The following is a 23,875-nucleotide window of genomic DNA, read 5'->3' as shown; positions in this document are numbered from 1 at the left end:
AAATCCTCCACAATCTTATTGCTTTTCACATCTATGATTGCATTTAAGGAATTATCTATCCTTTATGCATTTCAAACCTTGATCAATGACTAGCACAGTATGCATTTAATCCAGTATCATGACGTGAGTAAAACTCTTCTGGTTGCTCTGGCTTAAAAAAGTCCAGAAATATTAAATGAAAACAAATGCTGTCAATAGCAAGTCTCCCAGCATTTGTGAAGACGGAAATGGAGGTAAGATTTTAGGCTGATGCAGAAGTGGGTAAAATGAGAGATGTCAAAATTCTTGGACAAGTGAAAAAGGACAGGATGGGAAAAGAACAAAAGAGAATTGTCTATTTTAGACTGGAAAACAAAAAGATTAAAAGACAAAAGGATTCATAGTGTAAAGAATGGTAATGGGACAAGGAAAAATTAAGTGTGCAGACGAACTGTAAAGGTGAGTTTTCAAAAAATTGGCTTCGTTTTAATTCCAGCAAATCTTATGAAGGGTTTTTTCTCTGTGAGCCCTAGCAACTTTACTCATGCAATTATACACTGCTAACTACATGCTGCCACAGCTAAGCTGTCTTGTGCTCAGCAGTGTAAGGAGTACTTGCTGATGCCAGGAACTTGCAGTGTTCAGGCCACAGGCACTATGTTTAATTCTCTGTTCATATGATGCAAGCCAGGAAATTCCCTTACAGTTTGTATCACTGAAGAATTGAAAAGGAGATGTCTGAAATGCAACTTGGTATCCAAGTGCATGGATATGGAACCTGAAGGTCATGGTAGATGGGATGGTGAAGAAAAAGAATATCCACTGTCCCCTAGATGGCCAGAAACAAGACCCTGCCAGCCTGGTCTGAAGAAGCCAGGCCCAGAGGAGAGTGCAGCAACTCTGCAAAAGGTCAGTGAATGTCTCAATTCCACAAGGGTAAGTGTCGGCATCTTCTCTCTGCCACTTCATTCAATATCCATTAGTGTGCCCACCTCCTACCATGATCTTCCAATCCCAATGCTGCACGCAGCATTTTTCCTTATTCACTATACCAACACTGTCCCCCAAATGACTAAGTCTGCCTGCCCTCTGCAGTGTCTACTCACTCACTTGGACATCACACCATTTTTCCTGTATCTACACCAACTACTTTCTAGTCTAAAACAAACAATTCTCTTTTGTTACTTTCTCAGCCTGTCCCTCTCACTTGCCTAAAAATGATGGCATTTCTCATTTTACCCAGTTCTGTATCAACCTGAAATCTTAGCTCCATTTCTGTCTCTACAGATGCTGGAAGACTTGCTATTGACAGCACTTGCTCTCATTTAAGAATTCTGGCTTTTGTTTTAAAACTTTGTTGCACCAAACTAACAACTGTGCCAACTAATTTAATCTTACTCAATCCTTTGTCTCAGTACAAGAGAAAACAGCTGACAATAGAGCAGTGAGGAGCAAAACAGGTGGCAAGAACAGATGCTGCCCTTGACAGACAGTGGTAGTACCCACTGACTGATCATAATCCTCTTACCTGGACTAACAATTATTTCCCTTAGCATCACAGCTGTGGATATTTGGTCAAAACAGAGATAATGTTTCCGGTCTAGTAATGCTTCATCAGAATTTATTTCACTCTGCTTTCAAACAACAGATGCCACTAGAGCTGCTAAGTTTCTCCAGCAATTTCTAATATATTTCAGACTTCCAGCATCCTCAATTCTTTGTGGGTTTTTTTTTGAGATTCTTACCTGTACACTAAAGTCTTAAGCAGAAAATTGGACTTGTTGATGTCATGAATCTCATTTTATCTAATTTTCACTATGTATTCCTGACTCTCTTATTATTATCCACAAAATTCAGCGCCTGTGAAATCTTAGCTCTGAATATTTGCCACTCAAGTACTAAGCCAAGGAAATTAGTGAATAAAAACTGTAAAAATTTAATCAAAGAAACATGAATCAAAATGGGGGAAGAAGGTATGAACTAAAATTTCTAAACTCAATGTTAAATCCAGAAGGCAGTTGTGGTATTTTTCCCGATCTTGTGGCATTTGTCATGACTTCTCATATGTGGAATGCAATAACGGTTGTTTTATGTAAATCCACCATTGTTTTTGCTACATTTTGGGTCTATCTCTTAATTGCAGTCTAGGATACATCCCTGAACAGTACATACAGAAGATAACAAGAAGGTTTATTGCATGATAACAATTGGGCATAACTGGTCAGGCATAGTTATTAAGACTTGATAGAACCCATACAGAAGCATTTGCTCCCTCCAAAAGCTAGAGTAGAACGTTTCAATCTTGCCACACAGAGTGTGTGACATCAATGAAATTGTGTGGAGCCAATATATCATGAGCATTAGCCGTCATAAGCATTACCTGATACAACAGTGGTGAGATGCTCAGTCAAAAGATGAATTGTTATTCCTCAAGCTTAATTGAAATAACAAAACAAGTCAAGGACAAACAATTAGAGTAAATGCAATCTGGAGAATTGAAATAACAGATGACTGTAAACTTAGAGCAATGGTTGCAGAGCTGTTCAACAAAATAGCTACATAATCTGTATCTATGATGTCTTCTCAATAGTTGCTGGTGTCATTGTGCTGGAGGTGGCAGAATTGATGAAGGCCAGTCCACTGAAATACTGAGCTGATAACTAATTATGTCAGCTCTTATTTTATGTTGGTGAACTTAGACATTTTTCAATTTCTCTCAGTCCATCCTAAATGCTGTTTATATCTGGGTCCTTTTCAAGATCTCTAATTAATTGGGCATGTCTGCAGCACATTATGTGTCTATCATTTCTCTATATTTAAAATGATGTATGGTTTTGATAAATGGTGAAAAAAGGCAATCATTATTCCCATTGATTTGTCAGATTGCATAAAGTTAAATCTCCCATCATTTTGTTTCAGACTAATTGGACACGAAAATGAGTTGAAGACAATTGACCCTTTCTCTTTTTTTGGGAAAGACAGACATTTTAGAATTAAACACTTCATTTTTATTCCTGCTTCCACTTTAATGTTCCTAGCTGAATACACAGATTGTGTACAACAATTGGTTCCAAATTTAAAGACATTGTTGACTCCCTCGAGGTTACTCCTCTGACCAAAAAATTTCCAGCTCTTTGATTAAATATTATACTTCCTCAGATACATATTATTGAGTTGGGACTCATCATTGAACATTGATATGAAAAAACCATCAACATCTGAACTTGTATTAGTGCTGCTGTGCCTTATTTAAAAGAATGTCCTTGAACTTGTCTGGCACATCAATTTACCAGCTGGCTCACTGGTTGTATCACACAGCATCTGGACTGCCAGTGAGCAGTGAGGTACCTTTTTATGACAAGATCAAGTAAATTAGGCTTTAAGTGAAGGGAAAACCTGAAAAGTGCCAATGAAGTTATTTATGTGTGAATACATTGTGGGTTTCTAAAAATCATTACATAAAATCAAAGAAAAGTGTTGCATCCACTGTGATTCAGGTCAGAAATTGCTCAACCCTTAAGTAAATATAATCTTTTACCACGGGATATCATTGTATATTTAATTTTTTTTATTCATTTGTGAAATACAAATATCACAGGCAGGCCAGCATTCATTGCCCATCCCAAAGTAGAGTTATGGGGTTATACAACACAGAAATAGACTCAGCTGGTCCATGCCAATCAGGTATGCTAAACTGATCTAGTCCAATTTGGCAACATTTGCCCTATAACATTCTAAACTCTTCCTATTCGTGTACCAATCCAGATGCCTTTCAAATGTTGTAATTGTACCCACCTCCACCGTCTCTTCTGGCAGGTCATTCCAAACACAAACCATCCTTTGCATGGAAGTGTTGCCACTCAGGTCCCTTCTATATTTTTCCCCTCTCACCTTAAAGCTATGTCCTCAAATTTTAGACTACCCTACCCTGGGAACAAGAATATCACTGGCTATTCATCCTATCCATGTCCCTCATGATATTATAAATCTCTACAAGGTCACCCGTCAGCCTCTGACGCTCCAGGAGGAAAAGCCCCAGCCTACTCAGTCTCTCCCTATTGCTCAAATCCTGCAATCCTGGCAACATTCTCGTAAATCTGTTCTGAATTGTTTCAAACTTAACAACATCTTTCCTACTGCAGGCAGACTAGAATTGAATGCAGTATTCTGAAAGTGGCCTCACCAGTGTCCTATACAGCCACCTCCAGAAATCACACAACACTGGGTTATAGTCCAACAGGTTCATTTGAAAATACAAACTTTCAGAGCCTCATTCCTTCTTCGAGCATTAGTGAAAAAGATAGTATCAGACATAGAATTTATAATGTAAAAGAACAAAGTGACATACCACTGATGAGGATTTATTAAACAAACCTAAGATGCTGTTAAATCTTTAATCAGTTAGAAGATTTTAATTGATTAAGATGTATATGTAAATCCCCAGAGATAATGGGAACTGCAGATGCTGGAGAATTCCAAGATAATAAAATGTGAGACTGGATGAACACAGCAGGCCAAGCAGCATCTCAGGAGCACAAAAGCTGACGTTTCGGGCCTAGACCCTTCATCAGAGAGGTCTCTGATGAAGGGTCTAGGCCCGAAACATCAGCTTTTGTGCTCCTGAGATGCTGCTTGGCCTGCTGTGTTCATCCAGCCTCACATTTTATTATCTATGTAAATCCCCAAATTCCTTTCAAGTCAGTGTCCTGAGAGAACTAAAGGTTTTATCAGTGTAAAGAAGACGTGACATTTTAGGTCAGACAATGCATGTTAGTGTGAGGCCTTGTTTAAAATCTGTTTTTGTTTTAGGTTTGAAGTCAGACTGCTTTTATTTGTAAAGTAGGAATATATAGCATGCCATATTGACAGACTGTCTTTAAATTGTGTGCTTTTTGAACAAAACAGAATGTATCTGCAAATATGTCTGTACAACCATTACATGACATCACAACTCCTATTCTTAATGCACTGACCAATGAAAGCAAGGATGCCAAATGCCTTTTTCACTCTGTCTACCTGTGACTCCACTTTCAAAGAACTATGCACCTGTATCCATAGGTGTTTTCATTCAACAGCACTCCCCAGGGCCCTACCGTTTACCATATAGGTTCCTGCCCTGGTTTGCTTTATCAAACTATAGCATTTCACATTTATGTAAATTAAACTCCATCTGCCATTCCTTGGCCCATTGGCACATCTGATCAATGCCCCATTGTACTCTGAGATAACCTTTGTCACCATTCACTGTCCCACCATTATTTGCTTTTGAGTAGATGGTGGTGAGCTGCCTTCTTCAATTGCTACATTTGAATTTTAGTAAAGCCTTTGGCAAAGTTCTGCTTGGTAGACTAATCAATAAAGTTAGGTCACTTGGGATTCAGGGTGAGTTTGCCAAATGGATACATAATTAGCTTGATGGCAGGAAACAGAGAGAAGAGGTGGAGGGTTGCTTTTCGAACTGGAGGTCTGTCACCAGCGGTGTTCCACAGGGATTGGTTCTTGGTCCTTTTTGTCATTTATGTAAATGATTTGCATGAGAATATGGAAGACATGGTTAGTAAGTTTGCAGATGACATCAAAATTGGTGACATCGTAGACAGTGAAGAACGTTTCCTAAGATTATAAAGGAATCTTGATCAAATGGGTCACTGGGCTGAAAAATGGTAGATAGACTTCAATCTGGATAAATGCAGGGTATAGCATTTTGGTATGACAAACAAGAGTAGGGTTTATACGATTAATTGTAGGGCCTTGGGTAGTTTTGTAGAATAGAGAGGGACCTAGAGGTATTATACTTTAAAGTTTGCCTCGCACATAGGCAGAGTGGATCAAAAAGCATTTGACACGCTTGTATTCATTGCTGAGTCCTTTTGAGTATAGAAGTTAGGAAGTCATGTTGAGATTGCACAAAACATTGGTGAAGCCTCTTCTGGAATACTGTATCCAGTTCTGGTCACCCAGTTATAAGAAGAATGTTATCAAGCTGGAGAGGGTTGAGTAGAAATTTACCAGGATGTTGAAGGTTATGGAAGGTTTGAGTTGTATAGAAAGGCTGGACAGATTGAGATATTTTTCACTGGAGCATAGAAGGTTAAGAGGCAACCTTGTGGAAGTTTATAAAATACCGAGGGGCATGAATAGAGTTAATGCTCATTGTCTTTTGCCTAGGATGGGGGATTTCAAGACTTAAGGAGCACCTTTTAAGATAAGAGGAGAGACATTTTAAAAGGACATGAGAGGTAGTTTTTTTTAAACAGCAGTTGGCTTGTTTGTGGAATGAACTTCCTGAGGGGGGTGAATTTGGGCACAGTTACAACATTTAAAAGCCATTTCTATAAGTACATGAATAGCAAAGGCGAGGGGATATGGGCCAGGGGCAGGCAAGTGCGACTAGATTAGTTTTGGATTATGTTCGGCATGGACTGGTTAGACCAAAGAGTCTGGTCCTATGTTGTATGACTTTAAGACTTTATGTGCTGTAGGTAGACACATAATGCTGTTTGTTAATGAGTCCTAGAATATTGATGCAGTGACAGTGAAGGAATGGTGAAATATTTCCAAATCAGGATGGTAAGTGGTTTGAAGGGGAACTTGCAAATGGTGAAGTTCCCATATATCTACTGCCCTTGTGTTTTTTTAGGTGGCAGTGATTGTGGCTTTGAAAGCTGCTATATAAGGATAATTGGTGAATTTCTGCAGTGCATCTTGCAGATAGTGCACACTGTTGCTACTGAACATCAGTAGTGGAGGGAATGGATGCTTGCCGATGTAGAGGCCAATCAAGCGGGTTGTTTTTTTCCTGGATGGTATCATCTATGCACATGGGGAGTATTTCAATGCAATCTTGAGTTGTGCCTTCTAAACAATGAGTACGTATTGGGGAGTCAGGAAATAAGTTACTCACTGCAGGGTTACTGACATTTGACATGTTCTTGTTCTTGTAGTCACATTTATTTATATCATATCTACAGAGTTCTAAAGTTTTTGCCCTATTTTCACATTGAGTGAATGATTCCAGGCATATATAATTATTTCAATACAGAATTTTCTCCTGGCATCTGATTTGAACTCTTTTTTTGGTTATTTCTCTTTCACAATTTTTATACTTTTCTATTGTACATTAAAGTTACATTTTGGGTTAATTTGAACTGTAGATTTTATATGTTTAAAATGTTAGAATAACGTTCTCTCAGAGAGAACCTGCTACTGAACTGTGAATTTAAAGCGTCTCAAAGCTTTCTTCATTTGGATTAAATTTAACATTACATTCTGTACCTTTTCTAATTTCAGTGTTTATTTTAGCATAGCAAGAATAAAATAGCATCAAGATTTACTTTTGCTTGCATACCAAATTCCGTTGTTATAGTAAAGCCAGATAGATTGGAACCTGTAAAGAATCTGATCATTATTTCTGCATTAATTTCAATGGAAAAAAAAACTAGGCTGATTCCTTAGTGTTTGTGTTCTTGAAATGTTTGACTTTGCCCAAATACAGTATGTGAAACAGCAATACCATTGAAATCTTCCTAATATTCTAAATTTTTGAGTATTTCTTAAATAAGGGATGTGCTTTTGAAGCTTTTCACTTTGTATTCATGAGAACAGAAGCAAGAATACCAAATTACAAAGTGAATAGCAATTTATACTGAAGGTTAAACATGATACTGATGGGCAGGCAACTGGTTCTGATTATTTGAAGCATTGGTGTTCTTGCATCTGTCCTGATGAACGTAAGGAAACATTTGACAACATAGAGTCATAGAGTCATAGAGCTGTACAGCACAGAAACTGACCCCTCGGCCCATCTCATCCTTGCCAACCAGATATCCTAAATAAATCTAGTCCCATTTGCCAGCATTTGGCCATTTTCCCTCTAAACTCTTCCTATTCATATACCTATCCAACTGCCTTTTAAATGTTGAAATTGTACCAGCCTCCACCACTTTTTCTGGTAGCTTATTCCATACACGCACCACCTTCTGCATGAAAACGTTGCTCCTTCAGTCCCTTTTAAATCTTTCCCCTCTCACCTTAAACCTATGCCCGCTAGTTTTTGACACACCCACCCCAGAGAAAAGATCTTGTCTATTTACCCTAGCTATGCCCCTCATGATTTTATAAACGTCCATAAAATCATCCTTCAATATCCAATTCTCCAGGGAAAATTGTCCTAACCTATTCGGCCTTTCCCTACAGCTTAAATGCTCCAACACTGGAAACATCCTTGTAAATCTTTTCTGAACCCTTTCAAGTTTCACAACATCTTTCTAATTGTGGGAGACCAGAATTGCACATGGCATTCCAAATGCAGCCTAACCAATGTCCCGGATAGCCAAACATAACCTCCCAACTCATATACTCCATGCAATGTCTAATAAAGGTAAGCATACCAAATGCCTTCTTCACCATCCTATCTACCAATGATTCCACTTTCAGGGAACTATGAACCTGCACTCCAAGGTCGTTTTGTTCAGCAACACTCCTCAGAACTTACCATGAATTCTATAAGTCCTGCCCTGATGTGCCTTTGCAAAATATAACACCTCACATTTATCTAAATTAAACTCCATCTGCCACTCCTCAGCCCATTGGCTCATCTGATCAAGACCTCATTGTACTCTAGGGTAACCTTCACTGTCCACGACAGCTCCAATTTTGGTGCCATCTGCAAATTTACTATCATTACCTCCTATACTCACATCCAAATAATTTATATAAATGACAAAACGCAGTGGACCCAGCAACAGTCCTTGTGGCACACCAGTCTAAAAAGCAACCCTCCACCACTGCCCTCTGTCTCCTACCTATGAGCCAGTTCAGTATTCAAATGGTTAGTTCTTTCCATGTGATCTAACCTTGCTAACTGGTCTACCACGAGGAGCCTTGTTGAACACCTTACTGAAGTCCGTATAGATCACATCCACCAATCTGCCCTCATCAATCCTCTTGGTTACGTCTTCAAAAGCTCAATCAAGTTAGTGAGACATGATTGCCCAAGCACAAAGCTATGTTGACTGTCCCTAATCAGCCCTTGCCATTTCAAATACATATAAATCTTGTCCCTCAGGATCCTCTCCAAAAACTTGCCTACCACCAATGCCAGGCTCACTGGTGTAAGTTCTCCAGCTTTTCCTTACCATCATTCCTAAATATTGGCATCACGATGACCAACCCCCAGTCCTCTGTCACCCCACCAATGGCTATCAATGATGAAATATGTCAGCAAGGTATTCAGCAATCACTTCCCTACCTTCCCACAGAATTCAAGGGTACACCTGATCAGGGCCTAGATGTTTATCCACCTTAATGTGTTTTAAGACCTCCAGCACCTCCTCCTTTGTAATATGGATATTTTTCAAGATGTCGTTATCTATTTCCCTGCATTCTATATCTTCTGTATCCTTCTCCACAGTAAACACAAATGCAAAGTACTCATTTAGTATCTCCCCCTATCTCCTGTGGTTCCATACATAGGCAGCCCTGCTGATCTTTAAGGGCCCCTATTCTCTCCCTGGTCACCCTTTTGTCCCTAATGTATTTACAAAATCCCTTTGGAATGCTCCTTAATCCTATTTGCCAAGGCTACCTCATGTCCCCTTTTTTCCAGCCTGGTTTCCCTCTTCAGCATACTCTATCTGCCCTTGTACTCTTCTGAGGATTCACTCTATCCTCTGTTGTCTATACCTAACATATCCTTCCTTCTTTTTCTCGACCAAAACCTCAATTTCTTTAATAACCCAGCATTCCTTACACCTACCAGCCTTGCCCTACAACCTAACAGCAACTTTCTATGTTCTACTGCCCCTGGTTATCTCATTTTTGAAGCATTCCTATTTTCCAGCCATGCTTCATTTCTTTTTTAGCAATCTTCTGCTCTCTATCAACAAGTGAATAATCTATGCTCTTTCTCCATTGAGAGCTCTCTACATTACTGTATAAAATTTGGTTCAACATGAATTCTGTTTTTTTTTTATGGCACAGTGGCTCAGTGGTTAGCACTGCGGCCTCACAGAGCCAGAGACCCAGGTTCAATTCCAGCCTCAGGCGACTGTGCTGAATTTGCACATTTTCCCCGTGTCTGTGTGGGTTTCCTCCAGGTGCTCCGGTTTCTCCCATGGTCCAAAGATGTGCATGCTAGGTGGTTTGGCCATGCTAAATTGCCTGTAGTGTTCAGGGATGTGTAGATTAAGTGAGTTATAGCAGGGTGGGTCTGGGTGGGATGCTTTGAGGTTCGGTGTGGACTTGTTGAGCCGAAAGGCCTGTTTCCATACTGTAGAGGTTTTATGATCTGTGATCTATGATCTTTCCGATGCTGTTTGAACATTAAGATGAAAATGCTTAGCAAAATAACAGATTCCTACCTCAACCTCCTTTTTGAAAATCAGTTAAATTCATCAATTACTTTGATATCATAGTTTCAGTTCATGTATAATACTTTCCATATATCTCAGTTAAAATGCTGAAGACAATATTGGCATTCATGCTTCTGATGTTTGGAAGTCTAAATATGTTTATCTATTGTTTATCCTTACCCATTACATAGCAACATGGCAAGTCTTGGACAAAAATGCTTCATCCAGCTTGCCATCTACCATCATGATAGTCATATGATTCAACACCTACCATAATGAAGCTTGCAGTAGTCTAGCTGACCATCATCGAGAACTTTTCAGATAACAGGAAAAAAAAATGAAGATTTCACATTCGTAAAGTTAATGCCTGTCTCTTTACTCACACAATTGGATCTCTTCAATGAAAGATTTGAAAGTATTCTACTCCCTCACCTTATCAGAAAGATTTGTGCAATGCATTGAAAGTTTGTTACAAATTTAGAAGCCAGAGTTCTAAATTCAACTTTCATTCAACTGAATGTATCCCTAGAATAGCAACATATCAAGAACAATCACTCCTCTCTAAAAGTCTGATTTTGTCACAGATGTAGTTCCTAAGTATTTCATGAAAGTACTGACAGTGTCACCAAAATGCAAGTATAGTAATTCGCTCTTGTGTTGCTTCAAGTGAAAGTTGTTTATTTTGGAATTTCATATGAATTATATCCATGCCTTGTATGGTCTCAGAGGCCCCTTTTTGCTCTGCATGTAATACATTGAAGAGCCGATTTATACTGTGGGTGCAACTTTCGGTCACAAAGTAGTTCTGTGTATCTCTTAGATGCAATTATAGAGCTCCATTCCCAGATAGTTAACTTTAAAAAAGAGCTATTCTGCCACATTTCTCATTGGGAAGTATTTTCTTATTTTTTGAAGACCAAATGTGGGTGGCACAATGGCACAGCAGTTAGCACTGCTGCCTCACAGCGCCAGGGAATTGACCCAGGTTCAATTTCATCCTGGGGTGACCGTCTGTGTGGAGTTTGCACATTCTCTCCGTGTCTGTGTGGGTTTCCTCCAGGTGCTCCAAATTCCTCCCACAGTCCAAAGATGTGCAGATTAGGTGGATTGGTCATACTAAATTGTCCTTAGTGCTCAGGAGTGTGTAGATTAGGTGGGTTATAGGGGATGGGTTTGGATTCGTGCTCTGTGGGCTTGTTGGGCAGAAGGGTCTGTTTCCACACTGTAGGGATTCTATGAAATGTCAAGGTGATCTTACAAGTCAGAAGAACTTCTGTTCAGTGAGTGGTGAGTTTCCCCAAGCAATTACATTATTGTTTGATCATTACACATTAATGTACAGGTAAAGCATCAAATGTTGTAGGCAGGCCCTTCTGAATCCCATCAAGATGTTTTGGGTTTCATATTTAACAGGCAATTGGACAGCACATCACTCGCCGCAACCCCGGGGTATTACTCAACCTCTGCTTATCACTTGCACCCCTCTCTGAAGGCATCACTTCAGTGTTGCCTCCCTATGAGTTCTCCGGAAGCCTGTACAGGAGAGACAGAAAGTTCCTAACCCTAGAGATTGTAATAAGAGGCTATCATAACTAACAAATGCAGCCTTGACAGAGGTGGCTACAGAAATCAGCACCCTTGGGTTATTTTTGAAAACTTTGTTCAGTATCATAAGAAGGTAACTGATCTGCTGCACTCTGTCAGGGTGTGTAGCGTTCAATATTTCATACTCCAATGTGTACGAATGAGTATTATAAGGTTGCCACTGCAGAAAACTGTCACACTTGCCTTCTATGACAGGAAATTTGGTGTCAGTCATATCCATTAGATGCAATTAATGTTTTGCACTTCATTACAGTGACCCATGTGGCACAGGTGGTACCGTCGTCGCATTTCCTATCACACAGCAGCCATAGATAGCACTTAAAACAAAACAAAAAGCTATAACATTCAGCAGCTTTCACACCATCAGGTCATTGACCTTTCATTACAACCAGGAGAATATATGCATTGGAAAGTTTTTCATTAAAAACTTGAATGGGTTCACTGAAAACTTGCAAGGGAAAATACCACAACCACAAAAGATGTGTTTTTGAATTGATCCCACTATTGAGTTTATCGCCATTATCTTGACCTGGTCTGGTTTGTTGGAGTCAGCCAGTACGGTTTCATCATTTGGCCTGATCAGCTACACCCCTCATGTGGAAGTGCTGGTTTTGGGCCGGGGTGGACAAAGTCAGAAATTACATGACGCCAGGTTATAGTCCAACAATTTTATTTGAAATCACAAGCTTTTTGAGCACTGCTCATTCATCAAGTGAAGGTACACTATAAACACTAAGCATTTAATAACAATTCAAACTGCATATGAGTAAAGCTTCCCGTGAAGTGATCAAAATGGACAAGCATCGCCTCTAACAGTATAGATGTTTACACAAAGAAAAATCCTGAATATGAAGGACCCAAGTAATTGAAGAAGTTTGTACTCACTGGAGTTTAGATGATGTAGTCCAGCCCCCAAGGTACACACATATATAGAGTCATGTTGTGATTACACCCATTTCCTGTTTATGGTTAACAAGATTGCTCGCATGAATGTAATTCCTGTGAACTGGGGTGTTAATACGTATTCATGATGTGCTAATGAATGTAAAAAGTTGCTGCTGGAACACTGATTTGCTTGAAAGGTCCTGAGACATTAATAGATAAAATTAACATGCCAACTGGAAATTGAATTTTTGGCTCCCAATGAATTACATTCTCTTGACCAACATTTCAAAAACTCTGTGTGTATCTTGAACTTTCAACATCCTTCGTATTAGAACACACAAACATTGTTTTAAATGTCAACGCGTATTTAACTCAACTCCCATTGAGCTGACTGCCTGGATGAAATCTCGCATTGGTCAGTTTTTCAGTGCAGCCAAAGATCATACAAAAACATGCAACTTTCATCTTATGACGTACCCCAAACACTGGCAATATTGGCACAGAAGTGACAATATTTTCCACACCCTTAGAGAGTACTATTATTTACTTGGAAGAGAAGAGAGATTATCTTTTCTATTTAAGCTGGAGAAGCCTGTACGTAACATAATGGGCTAAATCTTACTTGTTAACTGTGCATCATTTCCCTAAGCTGACCTGTTAAACTGATTGTCCAACTTCGAGGAGGAGGAAGCATTCACAACTGCTGGGACTTTTAAAGGGCCATTGCTCACCCACTTTTAATTGTCAACTGTGTTTGCATGTTTGTATGGCTGATATTAACAAAAATATTGAATATATCGAGCCTAGCCATTCTGAGGACTACACAAGTTTTTCTGGTCCAACGTGTGAAGTTAGCAGCTCCTGTACCATGTACAGACCATGTGACCTTGCAAGATGATTGTTACTTTGGCAACTGGGGTGAGTCTTTCCAGGCCTCAATACATTACAGGTGCCTCACAGCCGTTAGTGGGATTGATTCCTGATGCTGCATAATGTGGTCAAGAGTGCTTCAGATAAGAATCTGCATCTCACACATTATGCTAATGCCTCTGGTTGACATTGCACGTAATACTCACAAGCATCTTCAAACTGCAATGTAATGAGTGTCTGCGTAGTGCTGTTGCACTTTAATGGCCTTACATCTTATGAAAAGGAACCTCCTTCCTCACAGAATGAAACAGTTATGTGACCTATTCCAGGTATAATGGCAGCCATTTTCATTTCCATTGTGCATTGTTATTCACAACACAATAAAGGAAATAGTGGTCGCTCCTCACACAAAGAGTCCTAGGCTGGCCTCTTATTTTGGTGAACTCTTAAATGTTTGTGTCTTTGGTAGCCTTTGCCATCGATCCCATTCACTTTAAACTTTCTCACTTTCCCAACTGATCTGGCTATCTATAGCTTCACCTACCCACTTTACCCTCCCAGTACCAGGAATATCAAGTAAACATGAAACATACAGTAATACACTGTCCCTTCATAGAAGCTAGCATGCCGTTAACATCAATGACTCCCTGTCCCACATTACCCCTTTCCTTCAATGTTCTATCATCTCTGCCACTTGTACTTTGAAAAATTGTCAAACCTTCTGCATTCCAGAATGCTGCCTTCAATCGCTATAATTAAGTTTCTCAGCTTCCCTCCTTCTGCAGTGGCTTCTGACAAGCTCCCTGTGGTACATCATGTTAAGTGATTTAGATGGACAGCCCCAATGATATCTGATGACTAACATCTGTATAGTTTTCAACTGTCTCCCCATGCCTTCTGTGACTGACTGCACAGGTCTGCAGGGCTGTCTATGGCCCCCTTCCTGGACTGTAGAGATACAGACTCTGTGACCATGGCCACCTGAGTAGTTGACTGATCATATGCAAGTCCTGGACTGACATCAGAGGCTGGCCCTGACTTACAGTGTTGGGAGTACCAACTGAAAGGTTTTGGACTTTTTTTGACTGAGGACTTCCACTGACACTTTGAGTCATTGCTGTTTGTTAGATCAAATACAATATATTTGGCACATTTACTGGCACATGGTACAAGTGTGAGACTGACGTAGCATAGTGTCATATAATAACATGTCCAACCATTTGATTGAAGACTGCTGATAACCATAACAATCTGTCTGGCTTTAAGCCTGTACAAAAAGAAAAGGTAAGGCAGAGGAACTGTGAGCCTTTAAACTCTGGCTGATGGGCAAAGGACAAAAGTAAAGATATGATGAGGATGCTGGGAACTTCGAAGTAGACACAACTGAGTGAGAGCAAGGAGAACAATTGAGGCTCCCTGAGATGCTCCTTGGTCCAATTCATGAGATGGGTGCCTGTCCGTACACACAAGTGTTCATGCAGTGACTAGTACACTTGAAACAGCAGCAGTGAAGTACGGAAATGTACAATACGTGGATCAGAGATGTGTTATGATGATGCAATGAAGTTGGTACATGTTGGAAATTTATGTCTTTGTATGGGGAGTGTGTGCAGTTGTCGTCAATAGAGCAAGCTCTAAGATGATGATGCGTGTCCAGAGTGGAGGTCTAAAGGAGGAAGTGGCGAATTGGAGTTGCTAGATAGCCATTCTGTCCTTCATGTCAAAAATTCTCAGCATCTAGTTTCTGTCCTGCAGGTGAGAAAATGGAAAACAGCACATTAATGAAGTGAAATTAAGTAATAAAGAGATGTCATTATGCAGTGCAAATAGACCTCTCATCGTTCACGTGTGAGAATCCTGTTTTGCTGTTCAACACTTCATGAAAAAATGAACATTTTGCTCTTAATGTCGAGAAGTTCCTCAATAGACATCTTACCTGAGGTTCCCAACTTTTTCGACATAAGCCATGTTGGTCAGGGTCAATTCTAATGGCCAAATCTCCCAAGGCAGTGAACAACATGAGTATTGTCGAGCAGGCTAGGAGAATTGTGAGAAATCAACAGTGAGGAGCTTCCCACCATCGAGAGCAGTTTCATATGTTCCCAATTGCCGGATCAAAAGTGGATGGTGACAAGTCCTGACAGGAAAGTCAAAACGGTAACCTGGCAGCCCCAGCTTACCACCTTCACCTCTGGATTTCCACAAATATTTCGGCCCAAAGTTACTGCTCCATTCTCTGCTTACTAAACTAAGGAATTTAGTTTGATATAAAAGCTTGTCTACGATGCAACAAACATTCCTGACATGCAAATTCTGGCATACATCTGGCCTCCATTGATCTGGGAGTCTAGAAGATTTGGGCACACATTAATCAGATCAACATCACTGTGAGAAACAACTTATATTTTTAATTTTCAGAATTTGCTGAACTATACATAATAATAAGGACTGAATAAGACTGCAGTTCCATCATGTGACTATTCACCTGATTTTACTTGTGGCTTTAATTGTTTCATTGCCACATTAACTGCATTTTATCATTTTGTTGGTGAGCAGTGCAGAATATCATTGTTTTGATGCTGATTCTCAGCCATGTCACAGCCCTTAACCAAGTCTACATAAGTTGAGATGGAATAGAACTCGCAAGTTGCATAAGGTTACAGTTAAGTTAACCTCTTTACTCCTGTCTACTCAAAGTGAAGATGACATAAGACAGAATCAAAATATATTGAAGCAATTTTAAACAGTTTAAATGGATATATCTCAAAGCATAATAGATTCCTCAAATAATCCATGAATGCAATCTCAAATCACAGAAGAATTATGCAAATTAATTTGTTTACATATGTGAAACACAATAATTATGTAAAAGTATCCCTGTCACTAGAAACCAGTCACAGTTCCACATTTATGAAATCTGCATAAGTTACACAAAGAGAAATAGTGTGTGCGTGTGTGTGTGCGCGCGCGTGTGCGTGTGTTCAATGTTGCATTTGTGTTACTTTTTCTCAAAGTTAGTGGGTAATAAAATTCTACCTATTTTCATTCAAGAAAATCTTGATAAATGGCTCTTTCACTTTGATCTATGTAATCATATCTTTAATTAAAGAATAATAGCTGCATTTTAAAAAGAAGTCAATTTTTTTTGCAACTGATTAACAGGAAGTTAATAAGAGGGAAAGAGCAGCCCGGTGGTCTGGTAAGACTATGGGAGCTTTAACTTTATCTTTATTTCGGAATGATATCAGAATGTTCTCAACTCAAAGGAAGCTATTTTAACTTTTATTGCCAGTTGAACAGTATGATTGTAAATTGGGTTGCCCTTTTATATCTTTTCCAATAGAAAGAAAACAGGGCAAGTGGTAAAATAAGCTATCATTTTGCTGTCTCCTATTTTTCAGATAACGATTTTGTTTTTTCTCAAATTGATTAACACACAGGAAAAGCTTCCACTTTAAGTAATGGAGACAATAACCCTGGTATTACTTAGACATGATTAGATGCTACACTGGATCTTTAGGATGTTACTGGTCAGAAGAATCAGTATGTGCTCGATATCCACCTTTCCAGTTATTATTTTGATTGATTTTTTAGCCAGAATTGGAGCCACATTAGATTCCAAAGTGGTGTATACTGGAGAATAAAAGATTATAATTTTTGCAGTTCACGTTTAAAGGTTAGAACATAGAACATAGAACATAGAACAGTACAGCACAGAACAGGCCCTTCAGCCCACAATGTTGTGCCGACCATTGATCCTCATGTATGCACCCTCAAATTTCTGTGACCATATACATGTCCAGCAGTCTCTTAAATGACCCCAATGACCTTGCTTCCACAACTGCTGCTGGCAACGCATTCCATGCTCTCACAACTCTCTGCGTAAAGAACCTGCCTCTGACATCCCCTCTATACTTTCCACCAACCAGCTTAAAACTATGACCCCTCGTGCTAGCCATTTCTGCCCTGGGAAATAGTCTCTGGCTATCGACTCTATCTATGCCTCTCATTATCTTGTATACCTCAATTAGGTCCCCTCTCCTCCTCCTTTTCTCCAAAGAAAAGAGACCGAGTTCAGTCAACCTCTCTTCATAAGATAAGCCCTCCAGTCCAGGCAGCATCCTGGTAAACCTCCTCTGAACCCTCTCCAAAGCATCCACATCTTTCCTATAATACGGCGACCAGAACTGGACGCAGTATTCCAAGTGCGGTCTAACCAAAGTTTTATAGAGCTGCAACAAGATCTCACGACTCTTAAACTCAATCCCCCTGTTAATGAAAGCCAAAACACCATATGCTTTCTTAACAACCCTGTCCACTTGGGTGGCCATTTTAAGGGATCTATGTATCTGCACACCAAGATCCCTCTGTTCCTCCACGCTGCCAAGAATCCTATCCTTAATCCTGTACTCAGCTTTCAAATTCGACCTTCCAAAATGCATCACCTCGCATTTATCCAGGTTGAACTCCATCTGCCACCTCTCAGCCCATCTCTGCAACCTGTCAATGTCCCGCTGCAGCCTACAACAGCCCTCTACACTGTCAACGACACCTCCAACCTTCGTGTCGTCTGCAAACTTGCTGACCCATCCTTCAATCCCCTCATCCAAGTCATTAATAAAAATTACAAACAGTAGAGGCCCAAGGACAGAGCCCTGTGGAACCCCACTCACCACTGACTTCCAGGCAGAATATTTTCCTTCTACTACCACTCGCTGTCTTCTGTTGGCCAGCCAATTCTGTATCCAAGCAGCTAAGTTCCCCTGTATCCCATTCCTCCTGACCTTCTGAATGAGCCTACCATGGGGAACCTTATCAAATGCCTTACTGAAGTCCATATACACCACATCCACAGCTCGACCCTCATCAACTTTTCTAGTCACATCCTCAAAAAACTCGATAAGGTTTGTAAGGCATGACCTACCCCTCACAAAGCCGTGTTGACTGTATTTGATCAAGCCATGCTCTTCCAGATGGTCATAAATCTTATCCCTCAGAATCCTTTCTAACACCTTGCAGACGACAGACGTGAGACTTACTGGTCTATAATTGCCGGGGATTTCCCTATTTCCTTTCTTGAAGAGAGGAATTACATTTGCCTCTCTCCAGTCCTCAGGTACGACTCCAGTGGACAGCGAGGATGCAAAGATCTTCGCAAGTGGCGAAGCAATTGCATTTCTCGCTTCCCAAAGCAGCCGAGGACAAATCTGGTCCGGGCCTGGCGACTTATCAATCTTAATGTTTGACAAAATTTTCAGCACATCAGCTTCGTCTATCTCTATCCATTCCAGCATGCACACCTGCTCTTCAAAGGTTTCATTCACTACAAAGTTCGTTTCTTTCGTAAAGACAGAAGCAAAAAACTCATTTAGGGCTTCCCCTACCTCCTCAGGCTCCACACACAAGTTCCCTAAGCTATCCCTGATCGGCCCTACTCTTTCTTTGACCATTCTCTTATTCCTCACATAAGTGTAAAATGCCTTTGTGTTTTCCCGGATTCCTTCTGCCAAGCCTTTCTCGCGCCCCCTCCTGGCTCTCCTCAGACCATTTTTGAGCTCCTTCCTTGCCTGCATGTAATCCTCACTAGCTGAACTTGACCCTAGCTTCCTCCACCTTATGTAAGCTACCTTCTTCCTTTTGACAAGAAGCTCCACCGCTCTCGTCATCCAAGGTTCCTTTATCTTACCCCTTCTTGCCTGTCTCAGAGGGACATATTTACTCATCACTCCCAACAACTGTTCCTTAAACAGTCTCCACATGTCTATAGTTCCCTTACCATGGAACAACTGCTCCCAGTCCATGCTTCCTAGCTCATGTCTAATCGCATCATAGTTTCCTCTTCCCCAATTAAATATCCTCCCATTTTGCCTAATCCTCTCCTTCTCCATAGCTATGTAGAATGTGAGGCAGTTATGGTCACTATCACCAAAATGCTCTCCCACCACAAGATCTGATACCTGCCCCGGCTCGTTTCCGAGCACCAAGTCTAGAATGGCCTCTCCCCTCGTCGGCCTGTCAACGTACTGCGTTAGGAAACCCTCCTGAACACACCTTACAAAAACAGCTCCATTCAAGTCTTCTGCTCGAAGGAGGTTCCAATCAATATTAGGAAAGTTAAAGTCACCCATTACAACAACCCTACTGCATCCACACTTTTCCAAAATCTGCCGACCTATGATTTCTTCAATCTCCCTGCTGCTATTGGGGGGCCTGTAGTAAACCCCTAACGAGGTGACTACGAGGTTCATTCATTTGAAAAAAACAATCAAAAATTGATTATGACACTGATTATGACATAAAGCCAGAATACTGTATTATGTATTCTTGATATGTAATCCTGAATATGCAAGGAATTGCACTAACAAATCAAGATGTGGAGATGCTGGAGTTGGACTGATGTAGACAAAGACAGAAGTCACATGACACCAGGTTGTAGTTCAACAGATTAATTTGAAATCACAAGCTTTCGGAGCACTGCTCCCTTGTCAGGTGAAGAAGCAGCAATCTGAAAGCTTGCGATTTCAGATAAACCTGTCAGACTATAACCTGGTGTCATGTGACTTCCGACTAACAACCAAATTAGAATTGTCAGTTGGGCTCACAGTGCGGCATAATTGTGTATACTGGAAGCTATATATATTAATACACAAAGTCCTGATCTTTGCAGACAGAAAGAAGACATACTCATTGTGCCTGTTTTGACTCAACAAAATAAGTGATAGCTATTGCTAATCTATTCATCATGGCATTGTCCTGACCAATCAAAGTGAACCTGCTTGGTAATAGTTGACAAAGCCTGGCTGTTGACTGTCAATCAGCATTAATGAGTGCATTCTCCATAGCAACAGTTCTACCAACCAAACTCCACTTGAAACCCAATCAGCACATTCCCATCATGAGGTGCAAATGTTGGTTTTCCAATTGAATTTGTGTTCTTGCTAAATGTCCTGATTAGTGCAACATGAAAAACTTTCACAAAATGTGTCATTTCTCACAATACGTTTACATATGTATGTGTGTAACATTCTATTTATTAATAATGTGTTGGTCAGACTACTCTTAGAATATTAGACTTAATCCACAATGGCCACCACAGAACATCACTGGGCAAAATGTTATGGGACACATACAAAATCAGATTGCCTGAATTCCAACTCATGCTCCCTTCTAATAGCTGTTGGAGAAATCAGGTCTATAGCATTCAGTTATGGAATATTACGTCACAAAAACAGTCATGCATACTATGCAACATGTTCATACAGAAGTGATCAACAACAAGAGCATGTACTTCTACAGTATCTCAAATATTGTAACATCCCAAGGCTCTTCCTGCACAGGAACACTGTAAAACAAAATATGACACTTAGCCACAGGAAATGATGGAACTATGTGAGCATAAATTTGGTCAAAGCGGAAGATTTCAAACAGTTGGCTGAGTTGCGCAGCAATACAGAGATTTAGGGAACATACTCCAGAGTTTAGGAAGCTGTAAACTGAGAAATTAAAATTAAGAATGTGCTTATATCAATGTGGAGAAGCACAAACATCTCAAATGAACTATAGGGCCAGAAGAAAATATAGAATAAGAAACAATTGGTGTGATGGAGGAATTAGAAATCAAATAACACAAGATTATTAAAAAATTTGTATACTAAACTGAGGAAAACTGTAGGATGTACTGGATGTGAGAATTAAAATGTACTAATAACCACCTACTGACTCCTTATTCTAACAGTGTGCTGATCAGTCTACAGTTAGAATGCTGTTACTTAAAGGGGAGGGTGAACATTCAGAGAGTGTGATTCACATTAGGACAAACAACATAGGCAGATCAAGTGATGAGGTCCTGCAGCATGAATTTAGGGAAAGAGGTAGCAGATTAGAAAGCAATACCTCAAAGGCTGTAATCTCTGAATTATTCTAAGTGCTATGTGCTAGTAAGTATATGAACAGGTGACTAAACCAAATGAATGTGTGGCTGAACGATTGGAGAAGGAGGAGGACTTTAGATTCCTGGATCATTAGTTCTGGCTTTGGGGAAGATGGCACTTGTACAGATTAGTTACAAAGTGGAGCTACAAGTGAGGTGATTCACAGAGTCGTATTGAAGAAGCACAAAGTCAAACTAGAGGCACTGAAATATAGTGGTTCCGGCACAATGGAGGATGGAAGGATGCAAAGCATTTATTTTAATGCAAAGAGTCTTGCAAATAAGGCAGATGAGATAAGGGTGCTATTAACAGATGGGAGATAAGATGTAATGACCTCATTGCTATCATGGAGATATGTTTGAAAGATGGGCAGGACTGGCAACGCATTGTTCTGCCACATAAAATTTTCAGTTGAGATGAGGTAGGTCATGAAAGGGGACGTGATGTCACAATATTAATCAAGGAGTCAATTAATGCAGTAAGGAGTGACGATATGTTGAGGATATTCCTCAAATTACGCTAAAGGGATAGAACATAAAATATTTAAAAAATCACTTTGCTGGGGGTATACTATGCATCTGCATTCAGAGAGAGATAAAAATATGGATAAGTGGGAAAAACTCTGAAAAGTGTAAATATAATTCATTATTTATAGCAGTGGTTTTCAGCTTTTCCAGTATTAAATGGAATAGACAAAAGTGTGAAAGGCGTAGAGGGGCAGAATTCTTAAATTTGTCCCGGACAGCTTTTTAAGTCAACATATAAAACATCCTACAAGAGAGACAGTGGTGCTAAGCTAATGTTAAGGACCTTAGTGTGCACATCTATGAATCATTGAAAAAGGCAGGGCAGTCAGATAATGTGGTTAAGGAGGCATATGGGACTTTGCCTCTATTTGTCAAGACATCGGTGGAGCTATATGCAACATTATCTGGTCACAGCTGGAGTACTGCATGTAGTTCTGGTCACCACACTATAGGGAGGATATGATTGCACCAGAGGGGGTGCAGAGAAGATTCACCAGAATGTTTTCTGGCCTGGAGCAAACTAAGAAGGGAGACTATATAGGCTGGGGCTGTACTCTCTAGAGCAGAGAAGCTGAGGGAGGACCTGAATAAGGTGTATGAATATTAGGCAGGCAGAGATGCAATAGATAGGGAGAGAATTTTCCCCTTAGTAGAGACTGGGTAGTGGGGGGAACAGTTTTAAGATAAGGAGCACAAGATTTAGAGGGGATTTAAGGAAATTCTGTTTCACTCAAAGGATTGTGTCTGTCTGGAATTCAGTACCTAAAAGGACGATAGAATCAGGAACCATGAAGACATTTAAGAGATATTTACATGAACACTTGAAATACCAATAGCATAAAAAGCTACAGGCCAAATGCAAGGAAATGGGTTTAGAACATATAAAATGCTTAAGGACTTGCATGGACAGGATGGGCAGAAGCACATTCTGAAAGCGCTGTAACTCTAAACTCAATCTTGCACACTGAGTGAGACATTGATGTCAAGTCGAAATATGGTGGGTTATGAAGCAAACTAATAGCAGTTCAACTTCTTTATTCCAGTGAGAAAGCAGATAAAGGAGGCATACAAAATGTTCAACAATATTTTTAAGGCAACCCCAAAAACTGGCTTCAAAGGATGCTAAGGCCGAGATGGATAATTTCAATAAATAGAAGTCATTTCAAATTCTTGCTAAGGAAAATCTCCTTGGTCATACAAAGATAAATGTAGGAAGTGATCTGCCTGACTGGGTAACACAGAGAAAAAGATTAAAAATATTAAATGTACAAAAACCAGAAAGTGAATGTGATTAGCTTCATTGGGCAGAAAAAACTTTTATGCCCTCGGCATTTTCTTGCATTTTTATTTGCTGAAAGTTGATAAATTTTAAAAATAAAGTCATGAAATTCTGGAAAAGGCTTGGCATGTCATTTTCCTGTAAAAAAAAACACGGTAAGTAAAATTTCCAGGAACCTAGACCAAAACATTTTAAAAAGCAGCTCACAATGAAAAGATCAAGGGACTGCAAGATGGAAGAGTCAAGAAAAGCAGGAATGCTGAAAACAGGAGAAGGACTGTTTCCGATGGAAGATTACATCTGAAATATGAACCTCTTTCACATGTTGATCGAATTTCTGTACATTCCAACATTTTCTATTTTCGTTTCAGATTTACATATTCACATATTTGAATCTTTGTTTCCATTATAAATTAGCCCCTATCAACTTTTGTATGTTCACTTAAA

This window comes from Stegostoma tigrinum, chromosome 2, assembly GCF_030684315.1.
Source record: "Stegostoma tigrinum isolate sSteTig4 chromosome 2, sSteTig4.hap1, whole genome shotgun sequence".
Taxonomy (NCBI): domain Eukaryota; kingdom Metazoa; phylum Chordata; class Chondrichthyes; order Orectolobiformes; family Stegostomatidae; genus Stegostoma; species Stegostoma tigrinum.
The sequence above is the reverse complement of the archived record's forward strand: the minus strand, read 5'-3'. Positions refer to the sequence as shown.